Source organism: Protopterus annectens, chromosome 4.part1 (genome assembly GCF_019279795.1).
Source record: "Protopterus annectens isolate FY-2018-M chromosome 4.part1, PAN1.0, whole genome shotgun sequence".
In the NCBI taxonomy this organism is placed as follows: domain Eukaryota; kingdom Metazoa; phylum Chordata; order Ceratodontiformes; family Protopteridae; genus Protopterus; species Protopterus annectens.
In genome coordinates, this window is record NC_056734.1 from 942,765,413 (window position 1) to 942,779,651 (window position 14,239).

Genomic DNA, 14,239 nt, shown 5'->3' on the forward strand with positions numbered 1-14,239 from the left:
CAAATTGATAGGGCTTCTCAAAGAAGGACTGCTGCCCATCCACCACCTGTCACAGGTGTCAAATCGTGTTTCACTTGACACATGTTTTGTCCGTTAAGGTGGCACAGGCATGTTCTAAATGTAACAGCAGCAAACACAAAAAGAAACAAACAAGTGAAAACAAAAACCAGAAGACAAAATACCCTGTACTTGTGAACGCCAAGGGAATTCTTGTATAGTCCACACTTGTAAATTCTCCACACTCAAATGGCTGCTGTAGACAAAGTCCAGGATGAAATCAGTAATGTTAGATGCTAAATAAATGTCCACAAAGAGGTTGTATGTGACAAAATATCCATATGAATCAAGTAGTAAAGAAGATTTCTCCAAAAGCTTTATTGAACCAATACTGTGAAGCGCTTTTCATCCCATTGATAGTGGGACCTCTTCAGACAAACAGATTCTTACAAAAACCAAGGTTTAAATACTGATTTTGGCGCCAAAAAGGTGCCGTTGCTAGGTTACAATTCTGTGCTTCAATTAGTTAAAGGTATAGTGTCCTAACAACTAGTGAGATGAGTCTATGAATAAATTTAAAAAAAATCAACAAAACTTCAGAACCATTAAAAAGATTAAAAGCATCGCTAAGATGTCATTATTACAGGATCTAAATATATACTAAATATGAAACAAATATAAAAATATATAAAGTATATATGGTAATACAAATCACATCTATATGTTACTACATGTTTCAGACTAAGGAATGAGCAGTAAAAAGCAAAAACCAGTATGTACAAAAGTTACTCAACTTGAGCACTGAATACATATATAAGTAAACCACATCAAAGAATCAAGTGGTTACAAAAAAGAAAGAACGTTATTGTGGGAAATTGCTATTCGAAGATGGTACAAAGTCACATTAGAACTACAATAGTCTGATCAAAATCCCACCTAAAACACATACCTAACTACAAAGTCTAACAAAGGTCATAAATATATGTTCAGGATATACAGTGGCACCTGAACAAAGAACTATTAAATAATGCAATTAATGTAGTCTGGTCATGTAGAAAAGATGTGTATTGTAATTGTAAAAGAAATATGGTAAAAGTATATATGCTGACATGTAAACAATAGATTTAAAATCAAACAGCAACTAGTAAACCTATATAAAGGTAAAATGCAAGGTTACTTAGGACAAATTACTTCATAAGTGTGCGTTAATGTACAGAAATTCACTCCGAAAACAAAGCAAGCAAATCTCCCCCCCTCCACAAGAGTATATGACATGACAGTGGTATATGTCAATGTCGTAGACTTCTCAATTTCAGTAATGGATATAATGTGATAGTCTCATTAAGGCCTGGGGGGGCATTGGCATGGCACCTAATCTGCCAAAAAAGTTCTAGTACTTCCAACAGGACTTCAAAGGGTCCTTCATGGCTGTCAGGTGATATGGTATCAATTGCTTTAAAATTGAAATTATGGCTAAGGTTGTCAATAATATGTTTGGCAAGTGTGTTCTGTTTTCTTTTTCTTGATTGCGTATAGATGTTCGTAGACCTGTTCTCATAATTTCCTATCAGTTTTTCCTAAATAAAATGAAGGACAAGTCTGGCACTGTGCCAAATAAATTACTTTTCTTGACAAGCAGTTGAATTTATATTTGAGGTCATATGTAATATTCCTTACTGTGAATGTCTGCCCTGTGATCATATGTGCACAATAATTGCACATATTGCACTGATACATACCCACTCTCTGTGTTCCTAGTGACACATTGTTTTGTAATATCTGTTTCAAGTTTCTCCCTTTTTTCCAGACAATCTTTGGCTTAGGTGGTAATTTTTTACTCAGAACGCCATCGTTAGATATGATGTTCCAATTTTTATTAATGATGAGAGAAATAAAGTTACTGTCTAAGCTATAGGGAGTAATAAAAGAAACATTAATATACATGGGTTCACTAGTACTTACAGGAACGGGTACTTGGTTCAAGGCATTAAGAATCGGCATATAGGTACCTGCTTCTCTTTTAAATCCAACCTCAGACATAACTTCATCAATAAGGTGTTTAGGATAACCTCTCATGGTAAACATAGAACACAAAAGTCTACATTCACCATAAAAGTCATCGTTCCATGATACCATTCAGGCCGCCCATACAAATTGACCTTTTACAACAGACTTTTTCTGATAAAAGGGATGGCAGCTTGAATAGTGTAATAAAGTATTAGAATAGGTATCTTTCCTGTGAATGTTAGCATAGTAAACTTTGTTTTTAAGGTCCTTCCTTAAATCTACATCTAAATAACTAATCCTGTGTCTATTGAAGTTGGATGTAAAAGTTAGAAAGTTAGAACTAGAATTAAAGAATGATACTAATTCATGTGCTGTATCTTCATTCCCTTCGATTAGAATAAAGATATCATCTAAAAAGCGTGTATAGTACCTGATCTTATTCGTAAGGTCATGATGTCTATTTGTTATATCCTGTTCCCAATAGGCCATGACTAGATTGGCGAAACTAGCGCCGCAAGGTGAACCCATGGCCACCCCTATTTTTGTAAATAAATATTGTTATTGAAGGTAAAAAATTTATAGGACAACACTAAATAAAGCATTTGTTCAACTAATTCTACCTCAAGTGTAGATGCTTGATGCTTTCTCAACATATAACTAACATATTCAATACCTTCTGTGTGTGGTATACATGTATATAAATCTTTAACGTCGATTGTTAAGAAATTAAATGAATCATTATACTCGACGTTATTGATATTATACAAAAAAGACCACAAATCCTTACATATGTTTTTTTCTTTCAGTACATATTTTTGCAAAATTGAATCAATAATTTTGGCACATGGATACATCATACTATTACGTCCATCTACTAGTGGTCACATGGGGGGGGGTTAATTAGAGACGTATGAATCTTGGGGATACCGAAAAGAATAGGAATCTTGGGTGCAAGCATGTTTAAATAATTAAATGTAGTCAAGTCAATCCTTCCCTCTATAAAGAAGTCGTTAAATGTAGATTTTATGATTTTATACGCTTGATACATTTCGTTCTTGGAAGATAATTGATAAGCAGTATTGTCAAGGAGAGATTCCATTTTCTCAATATATTGTGATTGTGTCATTATAACCAAACCGCCACCCTTGTCAGGTTGAATAAACCGAATAGCATTATTTTTTAATAATGTAAGGGACAATCTATCCTCTTTGGAAATATTAGGTCGTACATTAAACTATTTCTTTAAATAAAGCATATTCCTAAAGTCGTTTTCGCACATTAATTCAAAGGCTGCCAAAACTGGATGTGTCGGTGGAATAAATGTACTTGCTATTTGAAACTTGTTGTCACCTGGATTTGTATTACTAAAATACATGCACAAATTTAATTTCCTCAAAAACAACTTAAAATCAACAATAGTTGTGTCTAAATTAGCCCGACTAGAGGGAACAAATGAATGACCTCAGGCTAATAATTCAATAATATTTGGTGTAACATAAACTGAAGAAAAATTGAAAATTTTAAAGTCTTTAGATGAATTGTATAAAATAGTCAAATGGTTTGAAGTATCCAGACTTACCTCCCCCTCCTCCCTCGGTTGTTGGTGTTGTTCCTGTTCCGATAGTTGGGGCTATAATAAGTGGTTTTCCATAAATTGTAATGAGAAGCTCCTGTCCGAAAATTTGAGGAGCGCTGTGGGGTCCCAACATGGGATACCTGTTCAGCACAGCTGTTATCATTCTCTTGGTAAAAAGATCGGTTGTTATTGTTACTGAATCCATTTTCTTCATTAATATTATTTCTTTCTTCATTCTGGCCTATGATGTTACTTTGAAGAGTAGCCATAGAAGTAAAATGAACGTTGTTCTGGGAGGGGGGAGGTTTAGGGTATGCTAACCTGTTACTGTACGCTATTCTGTCCCTTTTCAGTTTCTTGCATTTTCCTTTCTTAATTTTATCAATATATTGGTCTATGCTAAAAAAATCCTGTCATAGTCATATTGGTAACGAATAAAATTTGAGTGCTGTTGAATTGTCTCATTTAAGCTGGTAGCTATCTGCATAATTTCTGTAGCTTGCAGTTCATAATGTCTGCATATCATTTATAAAAGCTCGCAGCCATGTCTATTAAAAAGTTGAACTAAGTCTTTGTAGAATGGTGAACCATCCACTAGGCAAGTAGGGTATTGCCAAGAACGCAACCCTTTTGGCACTATGCCTTCACTTAGGCACTCACGAAAATAGGCAATCTCAGTTTTCAACTTTTTATATTTTATCAAATGGTGGTCAAGTTGCTTTAATAAAGTAGAAATGTCTGTTGGATCCTTGGCCGGTTGCTCCCTGGTTACACTTGTAGTTGGTAATTGAAATGTTAATGGTTCGGATAACCATTCGGTTAAAGAGTGTGCCCCAATAAGCCCTTTGGAACATTGATTATTGCTGTTTGGCATATTACCCCTTAGGTCATTGTTATTAACTTGGGTCGGTAGTACAGATGCATTGCAATTGGATTAATTTCTATTGGATACAGGTGGAGTACAGACCTTTTTGTTAGTGTTAGCACTGTTGTTACAGCTCTGTGTTTGGTTATTACACAGATTTTCTACTTTTTTGGTTAAAGCTTCAACTTGTTTCGAAAGTCCTTCAACCAAAGGTATTAAGAGTGTGTTCTGTTGATTGTTAAGATCAATATCAGAACTGGGTGATATATCTTCAGCCATGACATACCAGCAAACGCAAAAAGAAACAAACAAGTGAAAACAAAAACCAGAAGACAAAATACCCTGTACTTGTGAACGCCAAGGGAATTTTTGTATAGTCCACACTTGTAAATTCTCCACACTCAAATGGCTGCTGTAGACAAAGTCCAGGATGAAATCAGTAATGTTAGATGCTAAATAAATGTCCACAAAGAGGTCGTATGTGACAAAATATCCATATGAATCAAGTAGCAAAGAAGATTTCTCCAAAAGCATAGTGTATAGTGTCCTAACAACTACTTTTGTTGATTTTTTTTTAAATTTATTCATAGACTCATCTCACTAGTTGTTAGGACACTATACCTTTAACTAATTAAAGCACAGAATTGTAACCTGGCAATGGCACCTTTTTGGCACCAAATCAGTATTTAAACCTTGGTTTTTGTTAGAATCTGTTTGTCTGAAGAAGTCCCACTATCAGTGGGACGAAAAGCACTTCACAGTATTGGTTTAATAAAGCTTTTGGAGAAATCTTCTTTACTACTTGATTCATATGGATATTTTGTCACATACAACCTCTTTGTGGACATTTATTTAGCATCTAACATTACTGATTTCATCCTGGACTTTGTCTACAGCAGCCATTTGAGTGTGGAGAATTTACAAGTGTGGACTATACAAGAATTCCCTTGGCGTTCACAAGTACAGGGTATTTTGTCTTCTGTTTTTTGTTTCCAAATGTAACACCAGATGGATGCACATGATCATGGATGCAGTACAGTCAGACATCTGTGACTCCCTCCACCATATTGGTGATACCATGGATTGCTTCACTCACTGATGTAGTGGACAGACTGTGGGGTGAGACATTGTCTGTCCTTGACTGCATATTGTCTGTGCTGGAACATCTGGTGGGAGTGAGGCATCAGACATGTGGACATAGGTCAGCAACAACATCTGCTGAGAGTCCACGTGGCCATGCACACTCACACTCCCATAGTATCAGTACCTCCACCCCTACAGAAGGGAGTGTGCTGTCCACACCATGACGTGGCAGACCATAAGCATGTGGTCCTGGGTGATCCTGTGAAGGACATGGGCCCAGCAGACACCAATCACTGTCAGCAACTAGCACTGCATCTGACCCTGGGCATGGTGGTGCCAGTGTCTTTCCTGGCAGAGCCAGTTCCCATGCTTATGGCCAGAGACAGTGAACTTCCCACTCTGCATGTACAGTACACATCTGTCCTACATACCCATGTGTAGGGATAGCACCTGGCTTGACTGTGAACACACACACATTCAAACATCACTGTCACATGCAGGTCACCAACAGACACACATGGCACCTCTCCAAGGCCCAGCTGATCAGTAACCCTTCCTGTCTGACAAACATGATGTCAATTTTTTGGCACAGCCTAGGCATCTGGCACATCCCACACCACAACCTGTGCATGTGATGATACCTGTGCCCCATTCCTGCCATCCATACCATTGATGCAGGGACATGCAAAGATGTCTCTGATGCACAGGGTGACTATATTACATTACAACATGATTTGTAGTACAGTAGTATTAAGCCATGGCAGGTGCTGTATGCTAGCATGTGTCATGCGTGCACTTCAAAGTGTGTGTACCTTTGTTGCATGATGTTAGATTGGCAGCAGTGTTGCAAAATGACAGATGTCTCTCAGAACTGTGTATGTTTCTGTTCCAGGGTTTCGACTGGCTACTCTGTGGAGACTTGTTGGCAATAGAGTGGCTCAGGATGGCATGGCAACACAGCATAAATATAACATCAGCAAGGTACAGCTGCATATGTGCTTGGTTACCTTGGTGCATATGTGTAGAACAGTGTGTCAGGAACAATGGGAACAGACAGAATAATCTCACATGCATACCCCGTGACAAGTCATGCTACCCTTGATATGTGTTGCCTGGGTGTTCTGTACCTACAAATGTAGGTGGTGGCAGATAACATTTATGCCTAGGTAGATGAGGGCTATTTAGGGCCAACAGCTAGTCACAGGGCCTTAAAATGTTTAACCATTGCAAACTGCTGCCAGGGGATACATTACGCACACAGAGTTGCCCTTATTGAGATTAGAACCCTTACTTTTCTACTAGTATACACTATAGCACTAACCATGTATCACATGCTCCATAGATCTTATCTGGATTGAGATTGTCAGCTAGTGCTGTAAAGGTGGATGACATCAGCAGGCCTTGTAAAGTAGGCCAATGGGGAAGCTGACAGGTAGGCAGAGGGTCTTAAAATGTACAACCATTGCACACAGCTAGGCAAGACAGGCACACTTCTGCCAGATGATGTACTCACCCACACACACACACACACACACACACACACACACACACACACACACACACACACAAGGTGGCTGATGTGAGATTAGAATCTCTACTTTTCTACTATAGCACACTACAGCTCACAGTACTCATTGCACATGCCACAAGTTACATCTGGTGTACATGTGGCTGCAGCCACAGTACTTGTGGGCTATGCATGTGGGCCATGCAAAGTGGCCTTTTCTTAGACAGTGTGTGTGGCCTGCAGAATGAACCCTCTTTATGCTGTTATTGCATTTAATGTCAAAGGATTGGGGGAACCTGTTAACACCCCTGCTATGTGTGTACAGTCGCCAGTATCACCATTTCTGGTTGGTTACAGTGTGCTAGGTGGACAATTGTCTAGTGACAATATGGCCTGTCCAAGTCATGTGTTGCAGCTATTGCACATTACACCACCTGCTCACCATTGTCTGTCTACAGGCACAGGGTTTTATGGTTGGTGGATTACATCATTATGCGGTTGTGGTCTTTTACCATCAGACAACAAGTGTGTGTGTAGGTGCAGATAACCCCAGCATTCTAGGTGTAGGTGTGGATATTCGTGCATCCCCAGAAACATATACACATGTGTGTATGTATATATGATGTATGTATGTGTATATATATATATATATATATATATATATATATATATATATATATATATATCTCACAGGGATGTCAACTTAGATGTAGCTGTGTGTGTGCATTATGTAACTGTGTTATATAGCTATATGTGGAAGGTGTACATCACTCTACACCTTTATGTAGCTATATATATATATATATATACATATATATATATATATGTATATATATATATATATATATATATATATATATATATATATATATATATATATATATATATATATATATATATATATATATATATATATATATACAGATATATATATATATATACATATATATATATATATATATATATATATATGGATCTAATGCTTTTAGTCGAATTCCATTTGGTCGAAAATGATTTCAGGCAGCTCACTTCACTGAAACCTCACTTGGCTGAAAGCCCATTTGTTCAATGTACATTTTGTCGAAAATGGTATAAAGTCCCAGCACCACTGCAGTGCGACCCTGGAGTGAGAGTATAAAGTTAGGGGGGGTGTTGGGGGCACAGCGCCCCACAAAGGGGGGTGTGGGGGGCTACGCCCCCCCCACATAATTGCAGTTTATGCACTATTATATACATATTTATCCATTAAAAATACATTAAAACATGTAACATAAGTAAACATGTGTTGCAAAATGTGAGGGTCTACGTCCCCCCACACCCCCCAATGTGGGGGGCTGTGCCCCTTACACCCTCCTAACTTCATATTCTCACTCCAGGGTCGCACTGCAGTGGGGCAGGGGCTTTATACCATTTTCAACCAAATGTAATTCCAACAAATGTGCTTTCAGCCAAATGTGGTTTCAGTGAAGTGGGCTGCCTGAAATAATTTTCGACCAAATGGAATTCGACTAAAAGCAGTAGACCCATATATATATATATATATATATATATATATATATATATATATATATGTATATATATTATATGTGTGTGTGTGTGTGTGTGTGTGTGTGTGTGTGTGTGCAACATGCTGATAGATAAGGGTAATCATGTGTGAGGGGGAAAGGGAGAGACAGATATGTATACATAGCTGCCTGTATGCACAGAGATATTTTCACATATCAGTTCTTTAGGCAGATGAGGCATCAGTCAGGGGCTGAAATTAGTTAAGTGTAGGATCGTACCCAGTGTGACTGTTAGTACTTCAAGGTGAATCCAGGCCAGACCTACCTCTACAGCAGTCTGAGATTTTGTGTGCTACAGCCAATTGGCTGCTGCACCTGATTCATCAGTCCAGCACCTTCCTGATATTTTGTCCAAGGCATTCCCCGTCTGTGTGCTGAATATAATATTTCACTCATATCTAGTGACTGTACAGATTGTAATAGACTGTACAGAGTTTTGCATCATATGTATGGTACATTTTACATAGTGTTTTGATTTTGTGGTACATCAGTGGAAAATCGTTATAGACTGACATTAGGAAATGATGAAAGACATTTGAGTTACTGACTCCATACACAGCAGGAAACCCAGGCTACTGCACAACCTGTTATTCTCTGCACCTTCTACATTTGTCTGGCCAGTAGATAATCCTTCTTATTAAATATGGACCTTTTTCCCACTCCTGTTCATGGCTTTGCCCAGATTTCCTGCTTTAAGTGGTTGTAGGTTTATTGTGCCTTGGGTACATGATGTAACACCACACACAGGGTTACAGTCTTCACACCTCTGACCGTACATGTTTTGCAGGCTGTCGAGCATTCCGCCCCATATGTCTGCTCTACTCCTCAGACAGTTGTGTTTTTCTGGTTATATACTACTAAATGGAGCCCATTGAATTGTTGTAAGTGCTGACACATTTACATGTTGGCCTTTACATCATGCTCCTACACTGACTTGTTACAACCTGCTGTTATACTAGCCACCTTCTAGGCTAATCAGAGCATGCATAATGTCTGTAAGTTTGGCCTTCTGTCCCACCATTGTCTCAGGCTTTGTCCAGCTTTCTTGCAGTAATAGATTGTGACATACATACTGACAGTCTGTGGGACTCCTACCATAGGAGTACCTCACATGCAAAAGTTGTAGGTGCAGCCAGGTTCTAACCATAAACACCATCAACCAGGCTAATGTACTTAACCCAATGAGCCACAGCAGCCACCTGAAAGTAAGGTTTAATTCCTTATACTATCAACAGCAGATGGACATACACTTTGACCCCCTGCATATTGTGCAAATAGAACATGTAGCCAGGTTGTTTGGGACAGCCCTGGGATTGTGTGGTCCGCTGCTATATCCTTACAAGCATACTGTTACTGCAGTTGTATGGAACACGGCTGTGTTGGCAATAGAGGACTCAAGCAATGAGAGTTGTGCATCTGTCCTATGACCCAACTGTTTAGCATTTCCCTTGCATACTGCAGTGGGTTTGGCTGCCTTGTGGACTAGTGCATATTATGGGGTAGCCAGTATTGGACAGAGTACCTGTTGTCCCACATAGCTGTTAGTTATCTGCAAGTAGCCCAGTAGCCCACTCTATTCCCTTGCATACATGCAGCTGGTCCATACATATGCTACCATAGTCTAGTATCCCATACATTTGTTGCAAAGGAGAGAGACTTAACTTGCGAATGCTGCAGTTGAGATAACAGTGTTTCAGGGCTGACTCTGATGCATGCAGTACACAGCCAATACATAGTAAGGTACAGGTTGTGTGATGTGGCTGGCATCCTTTTTGCTATCTATGTGAGTCGCAGTAAGGTGTCAGTCACTAAGACCCTAGGTTGTCAGTGCATGTACATTGCCTCTTTGCCAAGGCTAGGGCATACTGAGCATGCCTACATCTGCCTACAGGGATAGCCTCAGGGGGGTTCCTCCGAGTCCCCCTATGGGTATTGTTGTTGGGACCTTGGCACTGGTGGGGGGCTGTTTATCCATTCCCTGTGATAATCCTGTTGCAGCTGTTTCCTCAGTATCATATTATGTAGCATGGCACATACTGTGAGCATCTGTGCACATGTGGCAGGAGAGTACTGCAGGTCTCCACCAGATATATCAAGGCACTTGGACCGGGACTTGAAGAGCCCAAACACATGTTCTATGATACTCCTAGTTTGTGTGTATGCCTCATTATGGTGTTCTTCTGTACGTGTGTGTGCATTTCTGATGGGGATCATCATCCATGGTTCCAGTGCATAGCCAGCATCCCCCAGTTGATGGCCGTATGGGATGTCCCCCCGGCAAACATCTGGTACAGCTGTGATGCATGCCAGATATGAGAGTCATGATAACTTCCAGGGCTGCCAGCACACACATTCATGATAATGCTAGGCATTGCACACCACCTGGCAGTTGGATTGATACCCCTCTTATGGTTGATGTAGACTCTGCCCTCCTCACTGGGCAGTACTTAAATGTGTACGTGAGTGCAGTGTATGGCACCCAGTACCTCAGGGTAGTGTGCTACAAGTAGAAGACATGCATACTGCTGGCCCTGTCCTCAGTGGTGTGGGGTAAAATAAATGTGCTCACTGGCCAGTGTTTGCATGGCAGCCAGGAAGTGTTGGAGTACCCTGGATGCAGATGCCTGTGAGACCCCCATCATCTCCCCAGTTGGTCTTTGAAAAGTCCCTGTAGCTAGTATTCTAAGAGCGACACATACCTTTGTTTCCACTGGGATGGGTTCCCCTCTGTTGGCTCTGGGTCTGAGTTGAGGGTGCCAGAGCTCAGTGAGTTCTTGTAGATGTCCCTGTTCACCCTGTAGCACTCTACAATCTCCAGCTCATGTAGCTCTTGGAAGGTTAACCTGTGTCTGAACACTCTTCTCCTTTTCAGTCTAGGCCTATTGTCAGTACAGCATCAGCACTGACCTCAGCCTCTAACACATACAGATGTAGCAGAGCAGCAGCAGCCCCTAGCATTCTGTCAGTTACGATTCCCAAGTCTGTACTCTAATGGTTCAGAGTATGGGGGACAAATCACGCTGTAGGGAGTATGCATACTCTGTAGTGCTCTGCTGCAGATGCAGCATGTGTAATTGGATAACTATGATGCATTCCACCTGCCAGGTACATCATTGAAGGGTTTGAATGACCTACGTGGAACAGGAGTTATCAGTATTTTGTACATGATTGACTTTCCCAGAAAATTTCCATTTTTTTTTAACTTCCTTCCCTGCTAAATGCTGTGGTGCATCACACAAACCCGCAACGCTTGTATAAGCACTGCTCAGCAGTCTGGCCACACCCCCATGCATGGCCATGCTAAAGCATGCACCCCACAGCTAAACAAAGTTTAGTAGCACTAGACACGCCTCCCTGCTTACCTGAGCAGCACCCTGCACAAATGGGCTCTCCTGAGCTCCAATCTGCTTAAACATATAGTGAAACACCCCCTTTTGATGTCAGCTAGCTCTTCTGTGAATACCAACACAGTTCTGGGGCTACACGGATTTTTTTCTGCAGAGACAGTAGCCCATTTCTGAAATTCAGTAACCACAGCTAATTTGCATACAGATCCGTGCACACAACCTGGATACTTCACTATTTCAGAGCCTGCCTCCTTAGCAACCACTGAAATCTATCAGTGCACATACTCCATGCAAGATCCTATAATGCATTATTCTTACATATTTTTTATTTTTAGTTTTTAAACTTTGTAATTTTTTTTTTTCAGGGCATGTTTGTGTGCTGCTGTGCACTGCACAAACAAAATATGGGTATTAAAAAAACTAATTTATTACATTATTTTGCATTATTTTTTGGACACACAGGCATAGTGTTGCACATACCTGTGCCTACTATACAATTTCTGACCTTCTAAATGGGCTTTTACAGCCACTGTTTCATTTTTACTTTCTTGTACATGGAAATATTCTGTGTACACTTTGGACACCTACGCGGGGTCTGCACGACTGCCTGTCTGCTTGCTGAATCACTCCAGCACCCTCATTTGCATGCAATTCACCTGCATATGAGGTGATTTGCATGCCACAGACGCTTTCATGCCTGCATGCTCGTGTACCCCCCTCTGCTCTATTTACTGAATCACACAGCTACTATGCCTGCATGGAAAGTCACTTCATGTAGGCTTTATTGAATTTCCCCTACTTATGAATGTCTTGCAACTTATAATGTTTAGAACCAAAACAAGTTGTAAAACAACAGAACACATTAAATTCCACAAATTACTAATAAACAAAAAACAGGCAGAAACTCACAAGCGACCAGTTTCTTTAGCACTTTTATCCCTTCAGTCTACATGTCTTCAGATTTAAACCGAAGAAATCTGTCAGTTGAAAGAACATTAGTCAATTTACCCAGTCATGTGATGAATCGTATGATTGTTAAAAATTTTTTAGAATATGTTATGCATTCTTAAAAAACATTTAAAATGTATTTTCTTAAAAATAGATCTACATAACTATTCAGTTGCATTTTTGCCACCTATAACTTTAAAACACTACCTATATTAACAAATTCATTCAGACCAGGGATGTGAGAATGATCTCACCTTAACTATCAAATCGTGACTGATTTTTTTTTTTTTTTGGAGTGGCTAAACATTCTGCCATTTACCTTATAATGTCTGTTTGGTATTCTTTTGCAGGAGTTTGTGAATCAAAAATTAAAAAACAGCAAAATATAAAGCTCATTCAAAGCTCCCAGAACTGGAGGGATAGCTAAAGGCTCTGAGGAATCTGTAACAAACAATTCATTGCATTTTTTGAAACTGCCCTTCCCTCTGACTTAAAGTTGTGCTTTTCCTAAAAAATGGCATCAGAGAAAGAATTTGTTTTATTGGTGTCCTCAGATTCAGATTCACTGCTATGAATATACTGGAGTGGAGACTGGAAGGAATTCATTGCTTTGAGAAATCCCTGGCCAAAGTTGTGCCAGTTTTCCTGTAAGCCTTTCTTAGTACAGAGCATAAAAAGAGTAGATGGATGATTAGTTTTTTGAGAGTTTTTCTTTGAGGGTCTCTCAGATTGTTTTTTTTTGGGAAAAGGACAATCATTCCACTTCTTTTCCATCAAAGACTTCCTCCCTTACCAAGACTTGATGAAATCATCCTTCTACCTCACTAAGGATAAAGCAAGGATGCCTGAAGTCTGGTCTGACTGGACATGCGCTGTTCTTGGGCCTTAATGACGTCTTATTGACCCTAACCAGTGGGAGCAGGTAAACCAGACTGACAATCCAAACTGACAATATTAAAACCACTATGTCAATGACACATCAAATTAAGCATACAAATGTCAAAAAGGTCAGAATTTTGGCATGCTCATAACCCCCCGTTTATACCAGCATGTTCATGTGCTTTGAGCAGGCATATGGTGAACAAGAAATGTGACCATAGCTTTTGTAGACAGGCCAGATTTCCAACATCCTTAGCAGGATATGTTCCATATAGCTTAGGGATACATGCAACAATGATCTAATGAACATAGACTGATATAGAACTGATCTGTTTGTTAACAAACTTCGATGGGTGAAGTTATTTTATTTGAGAGTGAAGTGGACTCATTCTATATTCTTTTATTTCGTAGAGATATTTACTTCCAAAACCCATGTTGGTTGGCTCTAATTTGCAAATAAGTAAT